Consider the following 12,443-nt stretch of genomic DNA (forward strand, 5'->3'; position numbering starts at 1 on the left):
TCCAGCCCTCCAGAACTTGGTGACTAGAATGGTCTTGCCCAGACACAGCCTAGTTACTTGTTTGCTTGGGCTCTTTTGGACTCCCCAACAGCTATAAGCTAAAATGGAAGCTTCATACCATGACGTAGAAGATTCCCCAGTCATCCTGTCTCCCACATCATCTCTCACACCTCCATGTGGACTCACACTGACACTTCGTGCTCACGTATCTCACCTGTGCTTACTTCTCCCTGGACTTATTCGCTAGAACCAGTTTCTTTTCTATTTCCGTACCTGCTCCCCAAATGGTGCCCACCAACCCTGTCTCCAACTCCTAGCAGAACGATAAAAGTTGAGTCCATCTTCATCAAGGCCCCCTCTACTTATTATTGGGGTGAATCACCCGTTTAATTTTTTTTCTGTACTGGTAATTAAGCCCAGGACCCTGCAAATGCTAGGGAGGTGCTCTATCATTGAACTACATCCTCAGCTTCCTCTCTGTGTCTCTGTCTCTGTCTCTCTCTAACAGCAATCTATCTATCTATCTATCTATCTATCTATCTATCTATCTATCTATCTATCTATCTATCTATCTACATAGAGACAGGGTCTCCTGTAACCTACTGGCCTCCAATTCATATAGTAGAAAATGACTTTGGGATCTCGAGCCTGAACAGCGGAACTACAAGCCTGTACTAACACGCTTGGTTTTATGTGATGCCGAGATTTGAGCTAGGGCTTCGTGCATGCCAGGCCAGCACTCTACTGATTGAACTACACCCACAGCTCCACACTACCCTTTTATTATTTTGAGTCAGGCTCTTTCAAACTTGCCCAGACAGGCTTTGAACTCACAATCAGAATCATCCTGCTTCAATCTCTTAAGAATCTGAGCGTGTACTACCACATTGGCACTTGGTTAGAAATTAAGTTCAAAACCAAATAGGGGCATGCTATCTGACAATGCTCAAAGGGGTCTGAGAAATGGTTCCAGTCAGTGTGGTTACTGTGGGGAAGCCCTGAAACATGCATAGAAGTCTGCCCAATCTATCTGCCACCTCTGGAGGACAGAGTCATGACCTCAAGGCCAACACTGGGCAGAAAGAGAAGTGTTAAGTGTTGCCCTGAGTTGATCACTTCTCTGATCGAGGGCTTTTGCGATTAGCAGTAATTAATAGGGCTTGGAAATGAGGAATGGTGTTTAGCTGGCTCTCAGAACATCTCATCCACTCCACCTTCAACAACCAACTACCTTCATTAGTCAACAATACATTTTTTTATCTGTTTGTTGCCTAATCCCACCTTTACAAAATTGTCAACAAATACTTGCAATTCTGAATTCTAAGGAACCCACGTTCAAATCCTTTCAGAGAAAGCTGGTGGGTATAGTCTATCTTAGTGTACTATTTAGGGATGGATAATTTTTTTGAGCTGGGCCAAATTGCTTTGGTTGCTAAGTAACAATTGGTTTTTAGTGGAAAAATTGGCTGAGGCAAGGATTGTGCAATGATATCCTTACCCTGGTTACCTCAAGGTATTTCCATTAGCAGAGGCTGCTGCAGAGCTGGCTGAGGAGGTTGGTCACATGTGTGGACAAACCTCTGTAATTAGCACTTAAGAGGTGTGGAGAGATGTCACAGAATTTTTGAGTGAGTGCCAAGGTGGGGCAGGACTACCACCCAATCAGGAAGGCTCCTGCTTCACTCTGTGAGTTCAAGGACAAAGCCCCTTTCCTGGATGTCACCCACCCTTGAACTCTAAAAGACTCTAAGGCACCTCACAGGTGCCTGTTGAAAACTTGAGGCAGGAATGGTGAGGGCAGAGAACACAACCCTCACCTCAGGATTGCTCAAGAGTGTGCACTATGACCCTTGGCCTACTTCTGATGGGTTGTTGCTTGTCAGGGACTTAAGAGGTGGAGCCACTGAACTGGCTGTCAAGGGTGACAAAGAAGCCTCCTTGCAGCAAGTGTGGACTTAGGACAAGTGTCACCTTGGAGGGAATGGAATGCGAAGTCTGCTTGTAGTATTCCAGGCCATCCCAAAGGCGTTGCCTGGCAAGGCTCTCAAAAGCTTCACCTAGCAAACAGATTTGTCTATTTGTTTTTATTAAAAGGAGGAAGAGGGCTGGAGAGATGGCTCAGTGGTTAAGGGCACTGAATGCTCTTCCAGAGGACCCACCCAGGTTCCATTCCCAGCACCCACATGGCAGCTGACAACTGTCTGTAACGCCAATTCCAGGGGATCCCACACTTTTTCCTGGCCTCTGTAGTGCACATACATACAGGCAAAACATTCATACACACTTAAAAAATCTTAGAAAAAAAAGAAAAGAAAAGGAGGAGCCATGTGTGGTAGTGGATACCTGTAATCTCAGCACTTGAGAGATGGATGCAGGAAGATCATAGGTTCTAGACCACGCTAGACTGATTACATAGAGAGACACTGCCTTAAAAGATCAGATACCTTTTTTAGAGAGGAGAGGAAAGAGAGGGGGAGCTGGAAGATGTGGGCTCTTCTTTTTCTCTCATCGGATAAAAGCATTCAAGGTGCCCAATCTGAAAATACCTCAGATTCTAAGAGTTAGCTATTAAAGGGAGATCTGGTTAGATCCACGAACACAAATGCTTCCCACGTCTAACATTTTAAATTCTCGTGACTCCGATCTGTTCCGAAGGCAGGATGAAGTGTGACTTTAGGTGGAGGCTGCACCCTTGCTGAGCTGGCGTTCTGAAGGAAGATGGCAGAGGCCTCTGCCTGTCAGCGTGAGTCTCCGCGGGTCTCTCCACAACCAGGGCAAAGGGGAACAGTTTCCCCGGGGAATTCCCTCTGGCCTCTTCCCTGTTCCCATCTTATCACATTGCTCTCTGCTGTGACTTTCAACCCTCCAACACCCCCTGCTCTTCACATGTCGCCTTGTGTGGCCCGCCAGCTCCAGCTGGTACCTTGAGCCCACACTCCCACAGCACACACCAGCTTACTCACTTAGTTCAAAGTTCTCCTAAAGCCACGTCTCAGCTTTCCTCCAGGTCTTGAATCCAACTCCAACTCCACCCTCCTCAGATGCACCCATTTCTCTGTGTCCCCCGAACAAGCCTCTCAGACCACGGATGTTCCCCACCTTCTCCAGCCTCCTGTGTCCAGGTCAAAGGCAATGTGCCCCTGCCTTAAATTCCACCTTTCACGGACTCACTTCTGCTTTGTTCCATTTCTGTGCCCAGCCACCTTCTCAATAAGAGGTCAGAGCTCATATGCTTTTCTACTTCACCGGGTGAGTGCTCTAGCCTGGAGCTACACCTGTGCCTCATTTATATGTGTGTGTCTATGTTTTATATATAGGTAATATTGTAGATAGGTAGGTAGGTAGGTAGTGAATGAATTTGCTTGCTTTCAATGGCGCTAAGGATGACGAATGTTAAACACACCCTGCTACCACTGAGCTACACCCCCTTCCCTGATTGAATTTTTAAAGAACTTCTCTTTTCTCTTTATCTCAGTCCAATTATTGATTCCCCACAGAATAATATGCCTCAGCGATACTAATCTCTTTATAAAACAGGGGAAAGGGAACATGATATTAGGATTTATTTTTGACATAATGAATTACATTTTATTTTTAGTGTTTGAAATTGCTTTACCATACAACTAAGTACGGATAGTTATTACATTCTGTCCCATGAGAACAGAAATCCCCTCAATGGTGCCAGGCTACTCTGCCAGGGTTGTGGAAGAGAATTCACATGTACTGGAGTGCCATAGAGTGGGCAGCAATGGGGACAGGGTGCACGAAAGGGCAGGACGAGGCTCCAGACGGAGGATGAAGGGAAATCAATGAGCTCTTTCTACTGCCGAGCTTATGCAACTCAGTTCTAATGGGTCTGTTGGCTGTGCCATCAAGTCGCCTTGTGATGGCCCCTGCGTCCACTTCCTGGCAATGCACAGACCAGAAGCAGAATGGATTTCAGGGCTGCCTGAACTTGTGCTGGCCCTGGATGCTGGCAGTGTGGGTGCACAAAAGTGCGTCACCAGAACTGAGCACGGGGTGGCTTGTTGGGAAGCATGGGAAGCTTGGCATATGACCTCACCTGCAGGCTAACTGGCTAGTCTATAGATTCACCGAGGCCTGGGAGACACAAGAGGCAGATTTTTATTTCAAGGTTAGCAGTGGCAGAACATCAGGATTTCCCCATCAGTTCCCCAAGCCCAGGGAACAAATGATAGACACATTTACAGCTGGTTATACCACAGAAGAGGCCCCCCAGAGCGAGGAACCTGAGGTCCTTCCCTTTGCTGGTCAGTGAGATGCATTTTCCACCTTTTGATGCTGTAAGCAGGCCTGCTTTTTGAAGGAGGCATCATCTCTGTCTTCAAAGGCTGCTCACCAGACAGACCCTTGAGAAGGGTCTGGAACAAGACAAACAGAGCCTCTCTTCTAGTGGAGAACTGTTCTCAGAGCGGGATTGTGTTTGTGCTGATGTTTTCTGTTAATCAAGGATCAGTGAGAGGGGTCGAGGGGACAGGATAATCAGGGTGTGACTATGAGCAAAGTGCAACACATCATGAAAATGTCATAACAAAACTCATTACTTTGAATATTAAATGAAAATAAGAAAAACACTGAGGAGTGGCAATAACTTCAGAGTGTTTTTGCTTGAGGAAGGAAGAAGGTCAGAAAGTCATTTGAGGAGACTGGAGGCAGGGCCTTCTGCATGCCAGGCTAGTATTCTATCACTACACTGCATTCCCAGCTCCAGGAACAAAATTAATAAATAAACTAAAAGTCTTTGAAAACATAACAAACAAACCCAAGTCAGAATTATCTGGCCATGTAAAAATCAGACAAGAGGCCAGATCACCTAAGGCAAAATCCTGGACTTTGTTTAGGTGTATAGAGATCTACTGGAAGGTTTAAATAGGTCTGGGGTCATGTGATAGAAAAAGAAATCGACCTACTCAAAGGGTCACCTACCTCCCTGTCCTCATGTCCTAGGCTTTGGGTTGTCATGAGAGTGGTCATATCCAGCCAGTCATCTTAAAATATAATCATAGACTGGCTCTGAAAGCAGATGTGTCCCAACATTGGCAGGGTGGGCATGCAGAAAAGAGACATGGAAAGGAGCAAGTTAGACTAACATTGCATTCTTGATGTGTGGAGTGTGAATGCTTCATAGCTGATACAACCTGCATTATGGAGCGATCATCAGCCTTTGGGAATGGTCATTTCCTTTACAGGGCAGTCATTTGTCTAGTGTATGAGACAGTCAACCTCTTATTCCAACCTGCTTGAGCAGTTCCCGCTGGGTTTCATGAACACTCTGGGTCTGAAGTGTGGACCACATGGTGCTCATGTCATAGACTGGTACTGAGGGTCACAGGATCACTGGGAGAGCCCTTCACTGCTAGTGCCCAGTCCAAAGCAAAGTTCAGTCTATATTCACTGTCACAAGATGGAGTGGGCCAGGGCCTGCTGTTGAAGGCTCAACTGTGAACCCTAAATACAAGACAGAGGCTCTGAGGGCCCCAGGGAGAGCAATGGGGGTTTGGGCTATTCTCTTCTGTCAGAGATTTGTCAGAGCCTAGGACTTGTAATCAAAAGTGATTGGGGAGGGGGCCATAAAGGCAGACACAGACCTCAATGTGAAGGGCAGCCCTATGGCCATCTAACCACAGTGGCCTTGGTGCAGCATGTGACATTTCCTGAAGCACGTTTCCTTACTTATGGAAAAGGGAGAACAGTCTAGCAACTGCATTGTCATGGCTGTGGTGACAGAAGGGGCCTTGCTTTTAATCTTCCTAGACCTCCCACCCTGTGAAGAAGTGCCTGAACACGCAGAACCAGGGTGAGGAAAGTTCCCTCATTTCATGGACAGATAAACTCAGGAATAAGGTATTTGCCCTGTCCAGCTCTCTCTGCCAGCTCCCAGACCTTGCTGGGCTCTCATCTCTGTGGCCCCCAGTGACCCACTTACTTAAGATGAAAGAAAGACTTTGAGACCCCCCCCCCCACCGCCGCAGGAGGATTGAGAAACTGTACCCCACGGGGAGTTTGTGAGCACCCCAACTGGGCCTGTCAGTTAGTTTAACTCTTGTGCTGACCCAGCCAGGATCCAGAGGGCACAGTAGTGACTGCCTTTTCGGCTCACCTGCTGGATTTTGTCAGTGCATATCCTTGTATTGAGTTCAAGGCCCTTAATATCTTTCTTGCTATTCCAAGGTCCTGAAGGATGCCAGGTGCATAATACCCTGCTTTGTCTCTTAATACCCAGGGGAAAAGGGGGACTGTTTAGAACTTGCACTCTCTTTCTGGTGGGATGGGAGGGGATTTAACATGATTCTAAGAAAGTCACATAAAGAGTTATTTGGAGGGTTCTGGGCTGGGATAGAATTCAGTGGTAGGGCCTTCCATAGCAAGCATAAGGCTCTAGTTCAATCTTCAGCACCGAAAGAAATTGAACTGAATGGAAGATCTTTCTTAACAAGACTTTTACCTACTCTGGGCTTTTAAAACCTCCCTGCCTCAGGCCTGAATGCACCTTGCATGGCTTTCAGGCCTTACCACACTTGCCATGCCAGCAAAGGACTGCTATGAATCTTTTAGACCCGTCTAGACAGTTCTCTCCTCCAGTACTAAATGTCAGGGGTTGGTGCCATGGCTATTCTTCACTGGATGCTTTGTTTTTGCTTTTGAGACAGTCTTAAGTAGCCAGGCTAACCTCAAACTCCATATGTAGTTGAGGTTGGACTTAACTCTTGAGCCTTCTGCTTCCACTTCCCAAGTGCTGGGATTACAGGCATGTACGACCACAGCTGGCTTCTTTTGCTTCTTCTTCTTCTTCTTTTTACATTTATTTGTTTACTTATGTGCCTCTGTGTGTGTGTGTGTGTGTGTGTGTGTGTGTGTGTGTGTGTATGTATGTGTGTGCCAAGTGCATGCAGTGCCTGCAGAAAGCCAGAAGAAGGTGTCAGATTCCCTGGAACTGAGTTACAGGGGGTTGTAAGCCAATTTTTAAGTTCTGGGAACTAAACCTGGGTCCGCTGCAAGGATCTCTGTTCTTAGTCCCTGTGCCATCTCTCCAGGTCCTCATAGTCGGCTTCTTTGCTAGGAGCAGTTTGTTTCCTTTGGCCAAAAACTAATTATGTCAGGGTGATGAAAAATAGTTCCAATCGGTCCACGTAAATATCTGCTTTTCTACTAAATTTTATCCTACCCGGTAGAAGTAAACAGAAGGAGGTTATGCTACTGATGAAAGACAGAAACACTTAAACCTAGCATGAGAATCCCCTAAATTCTCTGTCTTTAGAAAAGGATTTTGCTGCCAGGTGATGGTAGTGTACACACCTTTAATCCCAGCACTCAGGAGGCAGAGGCAGGCAGATCTCTGGGTTCCAGGCCAGCCTGGTCTACAGAGCCAGCTCCAGGACAGCCAAAGCTACACAGAAAAACCCTGTCTCAAAGAAAAAAAGGAAAGGAAGGAAGAAAAAAACTTGCCGACTGTGGAGTTCCATTCCTCTAACCTCAGGAGGTAGAGTCAGGAGGAGAGAAGTTCAAAATCACCCCGAGAAAGGCACAGACCCCATCATTCTTCGAAGTCCCCGCTTGCACCTGCTTGTTGTTCCTCTGGTTCTGAGATGGAACGGCTGGATGGAACCCCAATTCCCCCTGCTCTCCCCACCGCTCAGCTGACTCTCCTCTTCCCACTCTCTTGCCTTTCTCTGTGGCTCTTCCCTCTACCTCTACCTCTTGCCCTTTGAATTCTCACTGGCTTCCAGGTCAGCTTTTTGTTCTGATAGCAAATACCTGAGGCTATCCACCTACAGAAAGGTTCTTTTTGCTCACAGTGTTGAAAGCTTCAGTCTGTGATTGGTTTAGCATCGGGTCTCCTGGTGAGTCAGCACACTACAGTAGAGGTGTCTGGGGGAGTAAAGCTTCTCTGCTTGTGGTCAGAAAGTGAAAGAGATCAAGAGGAGGTGCCCTATGCCCTTCAAGGACACACTCACCACAACGTGGAGCCCCCTCCCTAGGCTCCTTGTGGTAAAGATTTCACCACCTCCCAGCAGGCCATGCTGGCACTAAGCATTTCTAACACGGACCTGCTCTGGCTTTAAACATCTGCTCTAGGTAGATGATGCCCAAAGCATACTATCCTCTTAACTTCCATATTCCACAGTTCCCTGCTCTTCGCTGCTGCAGTTCTCCACCTCAACCCCCCACAGAACACTCCCAAACCACATCTCCGTTCCCTCCCCCAACCCCATCACTGTTCCTAGTCACTGAGATTCACAACTTGGGGTGTTCTGGCCTTTCTCTCTCCTTATACATCTGTTCTGCTATGCTTGAACTTAAACCCATGTCCTCGCAAATTCAAAGCAAGCACTTTACCATATGGTCAAATCCCCAGTGCCTCCCCTCACGTGTCTGTTTTATTAAATAAGCATTTTATTTTGTTCCACCACCACTGCTGGGCTAATTTACCCCGGTCTTCTGCTTATCTATGATGTTCAGCTGGATCAGCCTGTCTTTCTGAGTTCTGATTCAGAGGGACATAATTCCCTTTCTTCTTTTTGTTCCTGATGCGGGCCAGAACCCACATATATTTTTAAACTCCCCAACTAGCCCTTTAGAGGCTTCAGTCTGTGATTGGTTGAGTGTTAGGCCAATGGTGAGTCGGCATATTATGGTGGGGGTGTATGGTAGGCATCCTTGTGTCTCTCTTGAGCTTCCTTCCTGGCTGTGTGGCTGCCTGCAACCATGTCTCTGGCCTCCATGCTGGCTTAGCTTCTCCATTCTCTTCCCTGCAGCTGTGAGAGCTTGCCTGCCTTGAAATTTTCCTCTTAAACTCTGATAAACTGTTTCTCAGGCTTCTGTTTGAATGTGTGTGTGTGTGTGTGTGTGTGTGTGTGTGTGTGTGTGTGTGTAATTAATGAGACTGAGAACCCTAAGAGGGGATCCCATTTTCCCCATTATCATATGATGGCTCTGCCAGGACTCCCCAAGATTTAATTCTTTAATTGGAGGAGAAAACGAACCTGTTCCTACACCCCTGGATGGCATCACATCTTTTCTGCTCAGCTTGTACAGATGAATCACAATACAGCAGGACTCTGTGTGGGTAACACCCCCTGCCCAGAACCTACCTGCCAATGGATTTTCCTGAGGACAGATTGAGGGATGGACTTTTCAGCTTGGTACCATACAGGTGTCACAGTGTGTCAAATTATTGTGGGTTAATGTTTAAGTCGCAGTAGCCTTAAAATTCCAAAACCTGGTAAAAACCCTTAAAGGTGTCTTTTTCTATTGGTGTGACTCTGGCTGGGTAAACTGCTTCACCTCTGTGAGCCTTTACCTTCTTACATCAGAATGGCGTTCTATATGTAAAGTCCTTAACCTTGTTCACATTAGACCATGAGCTACTTTGTTACTGCTCTCATTAGCCCATATAAAGAAGTTCACCTCGCCTAAGTACTGCCCTGAGGAGCACAACAGCAGTTTCCAAAGCTTCACTAGAGGATGTACCTCTGGGTTACTTTCCTTTGAAAATTATCTCTTCTAGTTACTACTCATCTGTACTTTGGTTTTAAAATTATCTTTTCTAGTTTACTATTCATTTGTGACAAATGATAAGATTTTCAAAGGCTTGTATCAATGTGTTTACTCTAGCAGAGGCTGGCAGGCTTTCTATAAAGAGCAAGAGGGTAAATATTTAGCTAAGGCAAGCTGTGTGGTCCAGGAAGCCAGTATTCAACTCTGCTATTGTAGCAAACTCCAGAGTGAGTGGATGGTTTGTAAATGAAGGGGTGTGGCCATGTCACAGTAAAACTTTACTCATGAACACTAAAAACTGCACCTTAAAGTCATTTTTACGTGTCATGACTATTTTTTCCTAACCACTTTCAAATGTAAAACCTCTTCTTGGCTAGTGGGTTGTTCAGAGCTCACGAGGCCTCTTGCTAACTCCTACTGTCGGGAGTTTTCATTTGAGCACAAAGCAGCGAAGTGACTCAAGAATTCTGTGACATGAGGAACAGTGCAGACAGTCTGTGGCTCTTCAGAATATTCTGACAGCGATTAAAATAATCAAAGAGACCAAAGTTGGATGTGGGATGTCCCTCCATAGGAGAGTGCTTGTCCAGCATTGCAAGGCCTTGGGTTTGATCTCTCACAAACCAAAGCAGAAACACCATAGGATGAAACACCATAGGGCGATTCCTTCCTGCTCCTGATGAACAGCGCACCCCTTCCCGTGTGCAGCTCCTCTCGGTGGTGGCTGGCTGGTGCCTCCACCACTGGGTTTGCAGTGTGGTTATTTTCTGAAAATGAGGCACTTGAAGTCTGAGCCAGACCCAGGGCTCCGTAAGTGCCTGACATATAACAAACACTCAGTAAGCATTTCTTAATCTTTTGCATCAGAATTGAAAGTAAGATCTGAACATGAGGGCTAGAGAGATAGCTCAGCAGTTAAGAGCACCTGTTATGAGTTACAGGGGACCTGAGTTCGATTCCCAGAATGACACAATGGTTTGCAACTATCTGTAACTCCAATTCTAGGGAATCTAACACCCTCTACCGACCTCTAACTGCACCAGGCACACACACACACACACACACACACACACACACACACACACACACACACACACACGTGGGCAAAACACTCATACATACTAATGTCTTTTTAAAAATCTGAAGATGGGTTTGGTGACACAAGCCTGTAATTCCAGAACTTGAGGCTGAGGCAGGAGGATTGCCAAGAGTTCAAGGTCCATCTGAGCTATATAGGGAGTTCAAGACCAGCCTGGACTATATATCAAGATAAATAATAATAATATTTGATGCCATTCCTGCCATTGTGTAACAGATCAGGTGGTGAGAATTTCAAGAACTAGACCAGGTTTTGATGGGGGTGGGGAGTGAAGGCAGCCACTCCTGAACTGGGCTCCCCCCAGGCACAGCTGCTCTATTTTTGTTAGACCTTCCGCAGGAAGCAATTCTGAATAGAGAGAAAAGTGTGGCCTGGAGCTTCCCACGCACAGGAGGTGAGCTATGAGCACGTGGAGGCCCGCTGCCGGTGCTCAGGGCCTCAGGAGAGCGGAATTCTGAGAAGAGCTGGGTTACCACGGTGCCCCAGTTCCAGCGAGTCAATCGGAGGGCCGCTGATGCAATCGGCTCAATCTCCCTGGTTCCCTACAGACGCACTTTGTATTCCTGCTCTCCCGGGAATCACTGCCCTTTCTCTTCTAGGCTTTCAGCAGCTCCCCTTGGCCCGCCAGAGTCCAAGGAGACAGCAATTCGAACCGCTCGGATTACCAGGTTTCATTAGGTAAGGGCCACTGATGCTGAGGTGGCCCAAATAACCTTCGTGGGACAGACATGGCTTTTCGAAGTCAGCAGAAGGCTTGCCAAATTGAAGAAGGTCAGGATGAAGTTCTGTGAATATCTATGTCTTTCTCTTTGGCACCAGAGAGGATTCATTAAGGGCCCTCAAAGTGCTTTGAAGTTTTTAGCTCTTAAGAGTTATTATTCTGGGTAATGGGAGGAGGTGAGGGAGGGGAGAAATAGAATTTTTGGCTCATTCAAACCATAATGATGTAAGCCTGAGCAGCATTTTCAACATATCTTTAAGGTCTACATTTTTATTAAGAAAGGGGACAAAGACAAGGAATGCAGCACACTACTGAAAAGTCGGACTAGTCAATGCCTCCTGTTTTATACCAGGAGTTGAAGCCAGAGTCACACAGACCAGGCAGTTGCTCCACCACTTCCCCACATCCTCATATTTATTTTATTTTCTTGGGGTCTTGCTCTGTAGTTTGGGCTGGTCTCAAACATCCCCATCTTCTTGCCTCAGCCTGCTGTTTGTTTGGGACTGGGATTAGAACCCATTCAACGGGACTGGAGCCCATTCAGGGGGTATGGAGAGATGGCTCAGTGGTTAAGAGCTGGCTGTTCTTCCTGAGGACCTGGGTTTAATTCCTAGCACCCACATCAGGCAGACAGGAAATCTGACACTCTTTTCTGGTCAACTAGTCACTGGCTCTGCTCCCGCCCCCACCCCCCATTCAAGGTTAACTTTATTAACACAGACAGTCTTGGAGTTTTACAGTGAGATCAAATATCCTGCAACAGGGGTGGCTTACAGTTAAAGAATGCAAGCAGACAAGGTGCTGGAGAAGGAGCTGAGAGTTCTACATCTTGATCTACAGGGAACAGGAAGTGAACTCTGTCACTGGGCACACGAGCACAGGAGACCTCAAAGTCCACCCTCACAGTGGCACACTTCTTCCAACACAAGGCCATACCTACGCCAACAAAGTCACACCTTCTAACAGTGCCACTCCCTATGAGTGGTGTACACCACCACACTGTATGCAGGACATAGAGAGAACAAACTGGAGCTGATCTAGAGGTATCCTCCTGTTGCCTGGCTTTCATAATGCTCTATAGACTATTAGGGGAGAAACGTCATC

This window comes from Peromyscus californicus, unplaced genomic scaffold, assembly GCF_007827085.1.
Source record: "Peromyscus californicus insignis strain IS unplaced genomic scaffold, ASM782708v3 Scaffold_8__1_contigs__length_139910024, whole genome shotgun sequence".
NCBI lineage: Eukaryota > Metazoa > Chordata > Mammalia > Rodentia > Cricetidae > Peromyscus > Peromyscus californicus.